This window comes from Rousettus aegyptiacus, unplaced genomic scaffold, assembly GCF_014176215.1.
Source record: "Rousettus aegyptiacus isolate mRouAeg1 unplaced genomic scaffold, mRouAeg1.p scaffold_m13_p_2, whole genome shotgun sequence".
Taxonomy (NCBI): Eukaryota; Metazoa; Chordata; class Mammalia; order Chiroptera; family Pteropodidae; genus Rousettus; species Rousettus aegyptiacus.
This window is the reverse complement of record NW_023416295.1, coordinates 26,303,765-26,320,582: the sequence shown is the minus strand read 5'-3', so window position 1 is coordinate 26,320,582 and position 16,818 is coordinate 26,303,765. Positions and strand designations below refer to the sequence as shown.

The 16,818-nt window shown below is 48.9% G+C and overlaps 1 long non-coding RNA gene across 3 annotated transcripts in view; it reads right to left on the bottom strand.

The window, feature by feature from the left end:
- Positions 1 to 16,818, bottom strand: part of LOC107519375 — a 72,268-nt gene that overhangs the window by 14,892 nt on the left and 40,558 nt on the right. The window contains exon 4 of one of the 3 annotated variants that reach the window (XR_004955740.1): positions 11,714 to 11,781. This is a non-coding gene — a long non-coding RNA (uncharacterized LOC107519375). Of the gene's footprint in view, positions 1 to 11,335; positions 11,782 to 16,127; positions 16,557 to 16,818 lie in introns of those variants that run through there. The other 2 variants (XR_004955741.1, XR_004955739.1) reach the window with 2 other exon arrangements.

The window sequence follows — 16,818 nt, the reverse complement described above, 5'->3', positions numbered from 1 at the left end:
AGGCAGAGGGCCTGTAAAGACATGTCACAGTGAACACCTGGGTCACAGAGTCAGGCAGACCTGGCTTTGAATGTTGACACTGCCCTTTGCTATGTGATCTTGGAAAAGTTACCTCTGGGCTTAAGTGGTCTGGTCTGTGAAGAATGATAATGAGAAAAAAAAAAAAAATGCAGATAGAGTCCCCTCCTTGATGTGTAGGGGAGGCCGCAGTGGCCTAGGGAAAAAAAGGTCTGTGGTAGAATAAGAGAAGCCCCTTTTGCCCTTAAGGAGAAAATTAGTCCCAGTATAGGAAAAAGAAAGCAAGCCCTACACAGGAGGCATGAGCCGCAGCCCTGCAGTAAGAGCTGGCTGGGTGAGCTGGCTGGGTGAGCTGGCTGGGCGACAGAGCTCTGCCCTTTGACGAGTTTGCTCTAATTTTGTCAGGCTCTAGTCTAAGCCCTCTGAAGCTAGATCTGTGTCTTTCCCTGTTGGGAAGTTACTTCTTTTTTTAAATAGGCATTTGTCACTTGGTAGGCATATAAGCAAGAACAAACCATCTGTCTCTGCCCACATTACAGACCTCCTCAACTGCTCTGTGTTACCTGAGGATTTACCTGGCACCCAAGAAGGGAGACCTGGGCCTTAATCCAGATTGTGAAACTGCTTGTATAACCACGGGCTGGTGGTCACTTACCCTCCTCTTGGGGCCTCGTTCATTCACATGAAATAAGACGGTGGAACCAGGAGCTGTCTACAGTTTCTTCTGTTTCAGGCCTCTGATGATTCTGGCCCCGAGCCATAAACCTTGAACCCCTCTCCCAGGCCTGGGTCTCTGCCGGCGGTCTGTCAACTGTGATACATCTTGAAAAATCAGAGTCCCAAGACCACAACCACCTCAAGTGGAAGACACTACAGAGTGGGCCAGCTGTGCAAAAACTCTGGCCAGTTCTGTGGTGGAGGTAGGGAGCAGATCACGCCACCACCACCACCACCACCAACACCCGAATCTCGCCCCATCTGGCCTCTTCCACTTCTCCACAAGAGGGCTGAGCCTTGGTAGCTTCCAGGTGGAAGAGGATCCTTCCTGCTCACCCCAGTTCCTCACTGTCTACAGGCTATCCCCACACGATGACATTTGCAAATGTGCCCCAAAGGCAAGATGGTCATATAGTCTAGAAAGAAAGAAACACCCTTCACCACACCTTGGGGGCAGAGGGGAGGCCAAGACCATTGCACTCCTGCTGGCTCCATTATAAGCAGGGCTACAGGGACGGAGAGGTCAGGGTCCCCGGTGGTCCATATGTCCCAATAAAATCCACTGCAGCGCCTCCCAGAAAGTAACGGCCTGCGCCTACTGTGAACACATGACACGAGCTGGGCCGGGAGCGGGAACCTTCTCTTTTAGAGCCACCCTCTTTTTTTAGAGCCACAAAATTTCCAGCAGCAGGGCAGATGCTGGTTGCAGCAAGAACATGAGAGGAGCACAGTGTTTTCAGGGATCACAGCGCCAGGGGGAGAAGACACTGCTGCTCCGCCGAGCGCTGACAGCGCCACCACCCCTCAGCGGGTCCCACGCCCTGGGCCGTCCACGGCCCCCTTCCCTTCAATAGCCGCCATTGTCTGGGGAATCTCTTCCTTTTGTTTTTTCATCCATTCGTACCTCGGCTCATTTGTTTTCCATTCTCGGGAGCAATTCATCTGCTCTTGGGCCCCACAAATGTCTTTCTCCCTGTGATTCCTATACAAGATGCTTGGACAGGTCCATTGTCTTAACAGAGGCTAACTCACGGCGTTTAGTAAAAGTTGTGTTTTACAAAGGAAAACCAGCAGGGATTCCAGTTTCTATCCATGGTAACTTCTGGGAAGTTTGGGAGTGGTGCTGCTCCTGCAAGGCTTGGCCTTTGTTCCCTTGTCTTCGTCTGGCCTTCAGGGTAAGCCAAGTTCCACGGGGAAATCTGGGGGACATTCCTGTGATACTAAGACAAGGCAGAGCTCTTTCCGGTGTCTCTCCGGCCTTCTAACGTTGTGCTATATTGACAGAACAAAGGGCAAAGCTTATGGAGTCTTCTTTCCACTGCCCTGTGGACAGACAGCCCTTTATGGCTGTTCAAGAGAAGTATACCAGAGGAAAAAGAGAAAAAGTCAGTGAGGTTCAGGGCAGTTTGGGCCTCGGCAGGCGTGTATGTGGGAGGTGCCGAGGCTGGCAAGAAGAGACGTGGCAAAGACCTGGCCTGGAAGTCCCAGAAAGGGCCCTAATTGCACAGCATTTTGTCAGTTCACCAGCAGACTTTGCCCTGGGTGCACCAGGGCAATTACTGTTGCTGGGGTCATTATGGGCACAATTATCCCAGTTATTAATATTCCACAAACTGGAGGAGGAGAGGGTGCGCCCAGCCCCATCCATGGGCTCTTTTGCTTCAGGTTTTTCTATAGTACAGGAGGCTTCTCAGTTAGTTATACACAGAATTGTAAAGATAATGAATAGCATCTCTTGTCTCCAATAGAAAGTTGCACGGAATTATTGATATAAGAAATGCTGCAGAAGTGGTTATAAGAGTCATAAGGGTTGGTTCTTCAGCAAAAAAAAAAAAAAAAAAAAAAAAAGTAAAAACCCAAGCAAGTAGAGAAAAGACATGGCTCAAAGGGAAATCAATCTTTTCCTAAGCCTTGGGTTTTCCGGGCGAAGTGTGTTTCTAGTAAGGAAAGTCTTTCCAAACAGAGCTTTAGGCAGAATTGAAAGGGTCAGACCCTGCCCTTCCACACTAGCCTTGGGGCTCATGATGTGTATGTACATGTGTGTGCACATGCACGCACACACACACACACCCCTCTCCTCTAGCCCCAGTATCTGTCTATGAAGCAAACAGGAAATGCCACCAGCCCCACTGATCTGTAGGGAGGCTGCCTCATTGAGCCAGACTGCACAAAGTTGCCTCTTCAACATGGCGGAGACTCAACACTCTTGGCAGAAACACTTGGCACTGGCAGGAAATCTCAGCAGGGCGGCTTGTTTCTGCTCATCAAACACCAGTAGCTTTCACTGAGAGCAGCAGAAAATGGGAGAAATGTGTCTGATCGCATCCGGGCTGCGTGTCAGCACTATTCTGAGGCAGAGCTAGCTGGATTCTAGCTTTGAAGAAAAGGTTGTTATACTCTTCGTCTGCCCCACAGTATCAGCCAATTTGGAAGCAGTTGGCAGGAACTTACCTGAAACTCAGCTGCCCTCCCCATACCTCTGGAACAAACTAGAAAGGTCAGTTACTGAGAAACTGAAGCTAGTGACAGAGCTCACCCTCTCCCTGCTAATCACGGGGCTCCCAATTACTTGGGAGAAACAACTTCCCAGCAATAAATTACTTAGGTCTCTCTTGCACTTTCTCTCTGACCATCTCTACTCCAATAGCTTCCTGTTTCTTTCACTCTGGTTGGTTCCACCAATGGCTAGGCAAAGACAGGAGAAGCCGGGTGTAGACCCCTGTGCATCAGTATGGCTTGTACCTACCTGCTCAGTAGCTCTAAAAGGAAAACTTTGGTGAGTGAAGAGAGAGAATCTATGAATTATCGATGGATCAGGTATTTGAGGATGCCCAAGCATCCCCCAGCAAGTAGTTATTCTTATAACCAAGAATCCACAACTCCCCCCTCAGAGGAGAGACCCATGACTCCTTTCCTGGCACCACAGTTTCCTGCCCAGACTAAGAAGGGAGTGGCTATTGGGAGTCATGTGTTCCACACTTGGATTCACTCTTGTAGGCCCACCTCATACATCCTTCAGTACAAAAGGACTTCTTTAAAGAGTATGAAGCCCCACACCCTCCAGAGTGCTGCCTTGGCAGGTCAGAACTCTTCAGAAGAGTGAATTTAAACAGACTGCCAATAAGCGTAATCTCCAAAAAACACTCTCATGCATCCTGAAGCCAAGGAGAGTAATCACACAGGGCGCATCAAGACAAATGATTCAAGATGGTGGTGGAGGGCAGTGCATGCTCTGTTTTAGGGTTTATCGTTTGTTTTATGCTTTTTACTTTTTTACTGAGGTAGAATATATACAAAGCGCACAAATCTTAAGTAAACAGCTTAGTGATTTTTACAGTCGCTTGTGCCCCTCCAACGAACATCAAGCTCTGGACCGTTACCAGCAGCCCGGGGGGCCCCTCATGCCCCTCCTAAGTTAACACCAAGCTCCAGGGATAACTACTCTTCTGACTTCTGTTGTTGCCTGTTCTAGGACTCTGTTAAATGGAATTAGTACATACTCCTTCGCATCTTTCACTCAGTCTTTTGCCTGTGACACTGGCTCACGTGGTTGAATGGAGGAGTGGTTTGGTCATTTTCATTGTTGAGTTGTATTCTGTTGTGTGAAAATCCTTACTCTGTTTTAGTCCCTTCTGGCATGAGTAAGAGAGAGCAAGAGAGCACCGCGTGGGCTTGGAGCTCCTGCTGAGCAACCTGGGGATGGAGGCCAGAATCCAGGTATGGGGATGAGGAAATGAAAGAAGACTGACTGCAGAGTCCCCAGGAAGGAGGGAGGGCACTCCTGTGAGCAGAGAAGGAAAGATTCAGCCCTGCCCCTCTCCCAGCCCCCAGCAACAGCCTCCCCTCCCCGAAAGCCAGCTCCCTAAGAACTGAGGGGAACAAGGGCCCCAGAGGCTGCTCCACAAACCAGTGTGTAGAGAGGCCCTTTATTTTATTTTTTCCTTGCTGGCCGACTAGCCAAACCAGTCGAGCATGACAACAGTCTGCCCATTAATGCCGAGTGCCAGCCCCAAGCATCTGTTTCTATTTCTCTCCTGTTTCCCGTGGGTGGTGGGTGGATAGAAGCTCACTCTGGCTCCTCTCCACTTCTCCCTCCTAATCATGATCATTTGTTTTAACAGGACTGCAAGCGACTGTGGCTACAAAACCAAGCAGTACCGGTGCAAAGCCAGCAAGCCCAGCCTTTCCCACATCCCCAGGTCAGCCTAGAAGGAAATTAAAACACCCCATCTGCCATCATCCTCTTTCTTGCTTGTTTTGCAGGGCTTCTGGCTACTTTTAGAATGTCCCCACTGTCTGAGGTAGCCTCTGCATATCTGACCATTCCTCCTCTGGTTTCCAAAGACAAATGCCAAGACCCAGTGCACACGTGCCCAGTGCCTTCAAGGTCTGAAAACCAAAGAAGCGACCTTTGCCAGGTGGATTGGCACGGCTGCTTTGGAAAGGAGAAAGCACTCCTTCTGGTTTCTGGCCTTAATAAAAACAGAAGGGAGCTCCAGAAAATGTGAAAGGGGTTAACGGCAGAAGTGACAGAGCCACCCACTGCTATGCTTGGCTACCCGATCTACCTGTCCTTTTACATGCCGAGGGTCCTGGATGACCACCCTCCACCCAAACCCCCAGCCAACACCAAGTTATCAGCCTGGCTCCTTTGTTGCTGCCCCACACCAGTTCTGACTCCAGGCCCAGCCTTTAAGCCTCTTTCCTTCGATTCTCTGCCCGGCATCCTCCCTATACATGCACCTTGCCCACAAAGGCCTAAGCTTGATCCTTGAGCTCAACCTTTCTGTTCATTCAGCAGCAGAAATGCTGCTGGTGACTCAATTGCTGCTTTTTCTACACTGGATCCAGGGAGCTTCTAGCTGCCCGATTCCCTTCTTCATTGAGAGTTTGGGCTTAAAGAACACTCCTGACTATCCAGGAAATAATAGTCCAGTTCCCTGGCATCGGGCACTTGGTATGTGCCAGGCCCTGTGCCAAGCAGTTACATCCTCATCTCATTTAATCCTCATAAAATTTCTTTGAGGTAGGTATTATTTTAATCCCTTTGTATCAAGGAGGAAAATCCCAGAGAGGCTAAGACACTTGCCCAAGACCACGCAAGTAGAGAATGAAGGAGCCATGATTTAAATTTAGAGCAACTTCTTTCAGTCACCAGGTTACAATGCTGTTATGGGCTGAATTGTGTCCCCTCAAAACTCTTAGGTTGAAGCCTTAAACCTCAATACGTCCTCTACTATATTTGGAGATAGGGATTTTAAAAAGTAATTAAGTTAAAAACAGGACCATCGGTGTAGACCCCAATCCAATGTGGCTGGTCTCTTTAGAAGAACTAAGAGAGATACTAGGGATGCACGTGCAGAGGGAGAAGGCCACGTGAAGACTCAAGGAGACAGCCATCTGCAAGTCAGAGAGAACGGCCTCAGGAGAAACCAGATCTGCAAACACTTTGATCTTGAATTTCCAGTCTCCAAAATTGTGACAAGATAAATTTCCGTTGCTTAAGCCACCAGTCTGGGGTATTTATGACAGCACTGGCCAATTAATACAGCCGCCTCCCGCCCTCTTTTGAGAATGGTCCCAAACTTGGTCACTGCTCCAGCTGGCCCCACAGACTGACCAGCACTCAGAGGAGGAAAAGAGAAATCTGGAGAAGGACAAGAGAAAACGAGTCAACTCTGTCACCCAGTCCCATTCATTCCTGCTCTCCTGAGCCGTTTTCCAGCCGAGTGTCCCGGGGCTCACTGTCCCCTTTTCACATCCCTGCTCTGGAGTGGCGTCTCCTCTGAGCCCCTGACTCCACCTGATGGAAGAAGACTTCCGGTCTCTCAGCCAGCAGGGCCAGCGATGCATATGGTCACTTCAGAACAAGCAGTGCTTGTGTTATGGGTGGACAATTTTCCAATAAGCCAGCATTCAGTATTTACTTCTGATACTGTTAACCAGGGTGTGGTGATCTGATCAAGGATTCTGTTAACCAGAGTGTGGTGATCTGCTCAGGGTTGTGCTGGTGGCTATATAAAATGCCTCTTCTGGGAGCTCGGGGCTGATCTTTTCTAACCCTGGGTGGTAGAGAGTCAGTCGCCGGCTGGCTAATAAAGGCTCACAATTCATCTCGATTGGCTCCGTGGGTCTTGGATTTGGATTTGAGCGCACCACAACACTTGGACATCTGTACAGAGATAAACAATTCTCAAGACAGAGTAGAGGTGTGAAATCCTGGAACAGGAAGTGAAAGAGTAAGACTTTCTGGCAGGGCGGCTGCAGGCACTTGGGGAAGCTTCCGGAAGGGCAGAGACCAGAAGTTACCCCGGCCCCCGTATGGCTGGACAGGTTTCAGGGCTGCCCATGTGGCCCCCTTTTCTGCCTTATCAGCCACCCTGGCTTTCTCCTTCCCTCACCCCACTTCCAGGCATTAGCCCAAGGCCCTGCATCTCACTGACCTTTAACCCAACCAATCAGGTCAAGACCCAGCACTGTAACCCTCCTCAGGTCCATAGCAACATGGACAATAATTTCAAGACTTTTCTCTTACTCCTGAGACCCTGTCCCAGGCCCATTGTATAAATTTCCTATTGCTACTGTAACTACCACACATTTGGCAGCTTTAACAAACACAAATTTATTAGCTTTTTGTTCTGTAGGTCAGAAGTATGACACGGGTTTTGGTGGCCTAAAAGCAAAGGGAGAAACCTTTTTGGAGGAACGTAGGCTAAGACTGGCCATGGGAACAGAAGGCTAAGAAGATCAGGCATTTTCCCCTGGGCTTCCAGGTTCTCACCTCATGGGGAGAACAGCACACTGGACTAAGGATTCCATTTCTCAACCCTGTGACCATAATGGTTCAATCATCCAAACGCAATTGATTCCCAAGAAACTGAAACCCACCCAAATGCCAGGTTGCCAATCCCAGATTCAGGGCAGACTGGCCCCGCACATCAGAACTCCTTTCCCAGTAAGGAGTGGGAGGGCTGCTTGGTGAGCACCGAACAATAGGAAAAAGAACTTCAGTCATCTGGAGAGTGAGTATGTTTCCATCGAGTCATGGATGCTTGATGACTCACATTTTCCCAGCATCCAAATACTCTTCTTAAGTGGCCTGAGAGTTTCTCACTGCGTGTTTTAATAAGCGTGTTACATACACACGCTTCCCACTCTCACAGCTCCAAGATAACCCCAAATTTGTGATTTCTTCCTTCCTATCCTATCAAAATACCTCAGAGCAGGCTTTCAAGGACCACGCCCCCCCCAAAAAATATCTCAGAACTGGCACTCCGAAACCACATCCTTTTGTACAAAGCTCATGCTGAAGCTTTATCCATCCATAAATGTCTGGAGGAGCCGCCGGCCTTTGATACAGGTGGAGTGGAAAGCGGGAGAATGGAGGAGGGAGGAGAGGTCCACCCTGTCCCTAGTGGAGAACTTTTCTTGTATGCTGCCAGACGGAACCACAGAATGGGAAACTTGGAAGAAGAGGGACCTCAACATTTATTTCATCCGATCCCATCGTTTTACAAATGAGGAAACTGTAAAAGGAGTTGGGAAAGTTAAAGGTCGTATATAACGATTGCCGTTGTCGTCATTGTCTTCATCACCATCTTCATCACCATCATCGTCACCAAGATTTGGGAGCCTGGATTCCGCTGTCCACCGATAAAGTCACTTTGTTCAGGGTATTTTCTGGGAGGCAGGGTTTTCTCATCTCCCATTATGTAGAGTCCCTATAAACTCCTCTGACTGTCGAGGGAGAAGGGGCGTCCATGAGATGCTGAGAGCTTCGCTTGGGCAGGGCTGCCATGGGCATGCACTGGCCTCCAATTCTGCTGACTATGAAACACACTGAGAAGGGAGGCTAAATACTGAAGAAGCCACTCTGAATAGGATTAAGATAGTACAGGCCAATGTGGGCAGTGCTGTGGGGTGAGGGCCGCCAGGCGGCTTGGACCAGTCGCTACCACCTCTGGAGCACTTGCTGCTCTCTAGACCCTGGGGCCTTATAGGCGCTATTTCATTTGGTCATCACACTGATCCTTCCTCACAGTTACCCCGGTTTCATAGACAAGGAACCTGAGGTACAGAGGATAAGTAACTTTGACCTTGCCAAGGTCAAGAGGCTGGCAAGTGGCAGATCTAGGATATGAATCCAGGGTCTGACCCCTAATCCCCGGCTGCATTTTCGGTTGGGTACAGAACATTCTGGGACCCCCATTTCCCTACCCTTCCTCCTTTTCTCTCACCTCTAATCTTCCCTTTCCCACAAAACTGCCAGGGGGTGACTCACATCCATTTCTTCGCCCAAACCCCTCCCCCACCAGCCTGGCACGCTATTTCTGGAGGGAAGAATCTGGGGAGGATCCCAGAAGCGGCTGTTTTCAATTCCAAACTCTAAAGCAGCCAAAGCCAGCACAGGGCCTGCCTGCCTGGGGACTTCCTAAGTGATGATGAAGATGGAGATGGCGTTGGTGGTGATTGTAAGGTAACAATAGAAGGTGGGCAGCGAAGGTCCTGGAAGAAAAGAGAGGAGAGGCCCCTCAAGGCCTCCCGGAGGCCGAGGGACACAATCTCCTCCCGGGTTTCAGCACCAAATGTAAGGTAAATGCGGGACATGCAGAGAGAAGTTTTAAAAGCAAGTCTTTATTGGGAGAGTGCTCCCGGGCGATGTTCTCTGGTCCCAAGAGGAGAGGGGGGCCAGAGAAGTTGCGCCTTGGGACAAGAGGGTGTAGTTTTTATAGGGTTATGTGGGTGTAGGGTATAGAATGGGGAATGTCAGTTGAGCATCCGGATTAGGGTGGTGGCGGATTAGGGCGGTGGCGCCAGGGCTTTAGGGTGGGCCCTTGTCCTGATTCCGATATCAAGCTGGGAAGCCTCCAGGCAGGCCCCCTGCTGACCTAACAGTAATGACAGTTGGAGGGGAGCAGAAGGCTGAATCGTCAGGGGTAGGACAAACTGAGCAAGATTATCATTGGCTAAACCTTGCACCAAAATCTTTGCCAGCCACAAAATTGCTATGCTCATGCCTGGACTTCCATTCCAAATTGAATGCTCCGAGGAGCCATCCTGGGGTCTCCCAAGATCGTGGGTATGGAGCCATAAGGGGACTCCGGCTCCTGTCACTCCCTTGGAGTTCCTGAGGCCTGGAGTACGGACACAGCTTCCTCTGGCAGGCTCCAGGCTGCCTGAAGTCGGAGACAGAGAGAAGCTTTCTGCTGCACCCACCCCTTGGACTGGTTTCCAGCTTGTCAAAGCCCCTCGGAATTGCCAGGGTAGGCACAATATAAACATTCGTGTAGTTACAGGATAATAATTATACCTTCCATGTACATAACACCTTTCTTCCCTAGAGCAGCCGGCTTCTCATATTATTTCATTAATCCTCCCGTCCCTGGGAGGCAGGGAGGGCCTGGTGTGATTACCTGAATTTCACTGAGGGAGAAGGGTGGGGAGAGAAGAAGGCAGAGAGGGAGAAGATGCTCGCCCCAGGTCACACACTTAGTCACGGGGTTTAGGTGTAGTCTGTGCTGGGGCCTTGGCCAGGAGTCAGAAAAATAATAATGGTTGCCCTCTACTGAGTGCCTTAGTGAGACTACGCCAGACGGCCATGGGCAGTGACTCACAGTCATGGCCGCAGCCTTGTAAGGCTGGGATTACTATGGTTCCCATTTTACAGATGGGGAGACTGAGCTCAGACAAGTGCAGCTTCTTGCCAAAAGTGTCAAAGGAAGTATGGCCCTACATACTTTTCTTTCTTCTTCCAACAGACACCTAATAGCCCGCTCCCAAATCAGGCATCTTTCTCAGAGCAATAACAAGTAAACAAAGTTAGAGCACGCCTTAAGTGGAGGAGGGGGTGATGCCCTCCCCTGGACCCTAGGAAGGTCAGAGCTATAGCAGGGGGTGCGGAAGGCCACAAAAGCAGCTCATTATGTAGCCGTATGGAATCAATAGAAAAGGCTTAATTCACTGAGGGCTGCACCCCACCCCCTTCTCTTCTGCAGTCCCATTCCTGTTTCCCTGGCTCATCCTTTTGACATGGGGACAATCACCCCTATTCATAACCACCACAAGGCCACCTGCCACAGACCCATTCTCATGCACATGGAGCTAAAAATCAGGCACAAAGCGGGCCAATCCGGAGTTTTCCACCAGACCTGGGAGTGGACCCTCTGTGCATCCTCCCCCTCACAGCATTCAGGGCAGCCAGGCCTCTGCAGATTCCGAGGGTCCAGCCCACCCCAGGAGACCCAGCCAAGGAGCCTGATACTGGAGACTCTCCAGGCCTGTGCACCCACACCAGGGCCTCACATTTGTGACAGAGTTTGAGCCCTTAAGAAACTGGCTTTTTGAATGACAGCTGGGGTGATAGACCTGGGCAAACATGTGCTTTGAGAGTTCCATGTCCCGACCCCACATAGAGCACCCTGGAAGTGGCTCTGGAGCCAGCTCATAGCGGCTTAAGGGAGCCACCGCACCTCTGCACCAACACCCGTCATCTGCATCCAGGGTGAGTACACTACGGCTCACAAGCTGAATCTGGCCCACAAACAAAGAATGATTTTCACATTTTTAAATGGTAGACAAAAAAAAAACAAAACAAGAATAATGTTTTACAACCCTGAACATTGTATGAAATTCAGATGTCAGCGTCCGTAAGGAAAGGTCTGTTTGGAAGGCAGCCACGCTCACTCGTGTCCGTATTGCCTGTGGCTGCTTTTGTGCTGCTACTGGCAGAGTCCAGAGTTACGACAGACGCCGTAAATCCCGCAAAGCCTAAAATATTTACTCTTGAGCTCTCTTACTATCATGGAGCTGTAGGGACCTTTAAAAAAAAAAAAAAGTTAGCTGACTCCTGATTTAGGTATTTCCTACTTACTTTTTTGGTCACATCTGGAACCATCGCTTCCTGGGAGACGTTTGTCGATGCTCCAGAACTGGGGTAGGGAGCCCTCCTGAATGTGCCCCCGATTTTCTGTTTACTCACCTGTCTCCCCCCAGGTCAGGGCGGGTCCATGTTGTTCTTCACTGCGTTTCCGTTGGGTATCACTACGCCTGGATAATGACAGGTGATGATCAATAAGTAAAAATTTGCTGCATGAATGAATGGCATTGAAGTCTCCTTCTTCTCCTTAAAGAGCTATGATGTTCAAATGTGCCGCCCAGAGACAAGGCTCAGGGAGGCCTGGAGGAGAAAGCCTGGCGGAAGGTTTGGGGAGCTGCAAGGAACTTTGGGATTTAGGTTGGGAAAGTGAGGCATCCACCTGGATGAGGGGGACTCAGAGTTGGGAGTGAATAGGGTGAAATAAATACCTTGCAAAGAGAGAGGAGTTTTAACCATTTAACTGAACATTCAATTGATGGTATTTGGAGATTTTAGCAGTAGCTTGCCATTTGTTCACATTCATGTTTACTTTATACTCAAGCGTAAAGCAACAACCTCAGGAGGCTGTCACTGTCCTCGGTCTTCCTCACAAGGCATTTCACCAGGAAAATTATTTCCAGAACGACCCATGGAGGATTTTCTCTTGCCCTCCTCTTTCCTGATGAAGTGATTGTGATTGTTGTGATAAAATCAGCCAAGCCATTTAATGTCACCCTGAGATGCACCCTGAGAAGTTCCATACGAAGTCTCAGCACAGGCTCTCAAGGCTGAGCTGGAAAAGGCCATTTCATTACCCGCAATTCAAAGGCAGGAATTGATAAAGGCAGCAGATAAACCTTTCTCTATAAAACTTTGTCTCTGACACCAATAGGTTGAACCAACCAGAACGAACTGAAACTTTCAAAAAAAAAAAAAAATTTCAGTTCAGTCTAACTCATCAAAACTTTATTTGCAAAGGGAATGGACGATGTAAAAGTCCAGTGGCTGGAAGCATGTTGGTATGTTGGTATGTTCAAGGAACAGCCAGGTCAGCGTGGCTAGAACAGAATAAGGAAGTGGGAAGTGGTAGGAGATGATCTCTGAGAGGTAGAATGGGGATGGTGCAAGAGGGATCGAGAAAGCTCACTTTGCTTTTGCTCTGAAGTTCACTATCTCAAGCCTCAAGTGTCTCGATTTCGTCCGAGGTCCCTCAAAGCTCCATGACTGTGGTTCTGAGACAGAGAACACCATGTGTGCCCACCACCACTCACTGGGACTGTCAGCCAGACTTGCCTCTGCACTGAGTAGTCACCCAAAGAGAGAGAATGGCATTGAGGAAAGACGAGGAGAGACTCTTCATCAGATCCAAGACATGAGAATACGGATGAATGGGATAGTTATCTGCAGAGTGAGATGGCCTAGCTTACACAAAGCTCCCTAGCTCTCAGAAAGTGGGATATATTACACGGGGCAGGCTGGATTCAAGAATCATGCAGGAAAGTTTCAAAGGGTTTTTTTTTTTTTTTTTCCTCAAAAAAAAAAAAATTCTTGGTATTTTGCAAAACCCACCTGGTTCTAGCCCAATCCTAGAGCAATATGAATGTACTGAGAGACAGGGTGGGTCCAGGCTGCTCTGGAAGAACCCTGAAGACACCTTCCCCCATCCAGTTCTTGGCTGGGGAGGTTGGAGAGGGGCTTAGAGGAGAGAAGGACGGAAGCTTTGAAACCCCTCTGGTACAAGTTTGACACTCATCCCGCAGTCCTATTACAAATCTAGCTTATGCTGGGTTTTCTGTTTTGAAGATTGATTCATTTGTTTGTTTTCTGCATCTGTTTCTGAGTCTAGTTCCTATGCTTTAAATATATCAGTAATGACCTCAGACTTGGAATTGGGCTAGACTTAGACCATCGGGCTTCCTCACGGCCCCCTCAGACATCTCCTCTCTCCTGTTGCCTGAGGAAGCAGCAGAGGGCCCAAGAGTGTGGACCAGCATGAAGGGGAGGTGTCCCTCATGGATCTGGTCTTGAGGCCAATATAATGAGGGGTCCTCTACACTAGCCAACAGAAACAGGCTCTTCTGTGTGAGTCCTGGAGAATTTCTTCTGTCCTTAAGGAATCTGAAATGAGCCATGTGCCAGTCTGCCAAGAAATCCTCTTTCTAGTCAAGGAAAATTCTTGAAGCCAAAAGCATGCCCCGCCACCCCGTCCCAACACGCACCGCTGGGCACCTGTAAATAAATCCATTGTCTTGTCTGAGCTCAGCGTGAATTCCTCAGCAGTTAAAAATGTTGGTTTGTCTTTTCCTGCTTTTGACAGGCTAGTATAATTTCATTAGATACATTTCCTTCATACCTCCCTTGCTACCCCCAGCTAAGAATCCCTTTATCTTCTGACAACCTTTTTTTTTCGCGTCTCTGAGCGCCTCACAGGGCACTGTCCTAAGTTATTCCCCCACTGAGAATTGTCAAATAACCAAGTAGCCAGTCCACTTACTGTTCCATTTGTCCCTTAACACCCTAGGAATGCGCTCATTTAACTGAGGCTTTCTGAAAACACATCTAAGGGGGTGTGGAGATGCATAAAGGGACAAAGATAGCTTTTTTTTCCTTTAAAAAAAAAACTTATTTTTAATGACATAAGTCTGTTCTTTCAACATTTAGGATGCAAAGAATTGATTCCTGGGGAGAAAGAAGACTATTCCCAAGCCTGCAGGGAAAGATGTTGCCTTTTACCTTCTTTGTTTTTTATCTAAGGCTTAACTAGACCATCTTCCCTTAGTCTTTCAATAGAAAAGGCTCTTGCTGCAAACGTCCGAGACCAGCAGGCTAACTGCATTGTTCAAGCCTGCAATGGAGATGTGGGCCTAAACAAAATCCAGCTGAAGCCTTAATTGCCTTAGCCATGAAGCCTCACCAGCCTCGAGGACCTCACGGGTCTCAGAACCTGTAAGAAGTGGAAGTGCAGCTGCCTTTCCTCAGAACGGGAGTCACTACCATGTTATGATGAGGGGAGTAGATCTGGCGGTTAAGGGAGAATGGGTGCCCTTTCTACCTGTGCTAGCTCGGGTGAGTTACTTAACGTTTCTGTGCCTCAGGCTCCTCTTTTATAAAGTGAGGATAATAAAAGTAGCTACTTCTTAGGATTGTTACAAGGATTAAATTAGATAATCTATGTAGAGTAATTAAAACAGTATCTGATGCATTGTAAGCATCAGCTATTTTTATTATTATCATCGCAGTAGTATCTGATAATAGATTGAAAATACATAACTCTCTCCTTGGCTGTACAAAGCAAAGGTTGGACAAATTCTTCATTTCTTCAATATACGTACACACACACAGAGTGTGGCCCCAAGTACAGAGCCTGTATAAATCCATCAGCCCGTCACTGAGAGCCTGTCCTCTTTCTTCCTGGCACTGAGCTGGCAGCCCGTCCCAGCTCCACATCAAGGTCAGAGAGGAAGGAGACGGAGGGCCAGCTGCTCCATCTCCTTCACTCTGGCAGTGTATGGCAACAGGGAGCAGCAACAGTTGGGACTTTGGCAGAAAGAGTGACGTCCCCAGCCAAGGGGTGACCAACCAAGCATGAGACAGCCTTGCTCTCCTCCTGTCACGCACGACCCCAGCACGCACCCTCACAACACTCCCAGGACACACACACAATACTCCCAACACTACACAACTCTCCAACATTCACACCTACCACTCCCAACACATACAACATCAGCACTACACGATATGTCAACACTCTCAACACCCCAATACAACAAATGACACTAAAAAACAACACAAAACATACAAAACACCCCCATTACTACACGATACATCAACATATGTGGTACCACAACACACATACAGCACAACCCAATGCTACATAACCCCCAGCATACATACAATACTCCAACCCTACACAATCCCCCAGCACACATAGGTGCTGACAAAGCTGTCCTGGTTTCTATGCCCTCGCTCCGTGCCTTCTTCTCTAGAACAGACCCTAAGAGGGAAGCACTTTTAATTTCTGCCTGTGGCGTGGGCAGGTGGTAGCAGGAGAGTACACAGACACTGGAGTGAACGGGACCATGTGCGTCTGAGCTTATCCGTACACTAGCTGTCGAACTTGGCAAGACAGATTATCTCTCTGAGCTTCGGTTCCCTTGCCTGTGAAATAATAACAATGCCCACGTTAAAGGAGTGTCGTTGGGATTAACCTAGATAATAACTGGAATACATTCAACCTGCCTGGTATGCAGGCTGTGGTTGTCATGGTGCATGCTTCTTACTATTGCTGAGAACGGGTCAGGCAAAGGGGAAGGAAGGGATGGTAAAGAGGCGCGAGGTAAACTATCGAGCGAAGGCGATCTCTCCACCCCGGAGAGAAATCATTACCCTTTGTCCTCGCAGTAAGTTTCCACAGTGTCCCCAGAAACTTACATCTATCATGACATCCATCCTGGGTCCCTAAAAGGAGCAACCATTGGCAAACATATTAAATAGCATCATATTATCAACCCGAACCACTTATGTCACCAGAAGAATACATGCTTTATTGTCCCAACTGGCTGCCAGCAGGAGGCAACTTGGTCGTGTTTCACGTGGGCAGAGAGCGCCAGCCCCATCATGTTCTCACCCATGACCACCCCCCACAACTGAGCCCTGGGCAGGACCCATTATTATCATTTTGGGTTGGGACGTTTACCCAGGTTCTTGGCCCTACCTACATCTGTCCCATCTTCCTCTCCAATAATGGCTCTTTCTCTTTTCAGGATCCCAGGCCCATTTGAGAATCTGGCGAAAGGGGCGAACTCTTCCTTGCACTTTGTTTGGACTGGCTTCTGGGCCTGCTTAAGACTGGCCGGTGTTCCAGGAGATGTGGGACAGCAGTTCCTTGTTTCCTGCCTTGGCTGTTCCCTGCAGCATCGACTGGAGTCCAGCTTCCCCGAGGATCAGAGTTCTTCGACCTGGTGGCCTGCAAAGAGCCAGCCTGTTAAAGTGAGCAGCCCAGTGTGGACCACACAGCTCTGCTCAGAGCTTCACATTCTGGCAATGGACCCAGAGGACCCGGGCGAGCGGGGTGCGTACATCCCCTCTTCCTCCAGGGGCAGGAGGGAGTTACAGGAGCTTGTCGTGTCTGTCTGCACAATTTTCAGATTTGCTAAACTAGTACACATTTCTTAAAAAAAAAAAAAAAAAGCACGGGCAATTCTCTAATATTCTATAGCCAGAGAAGG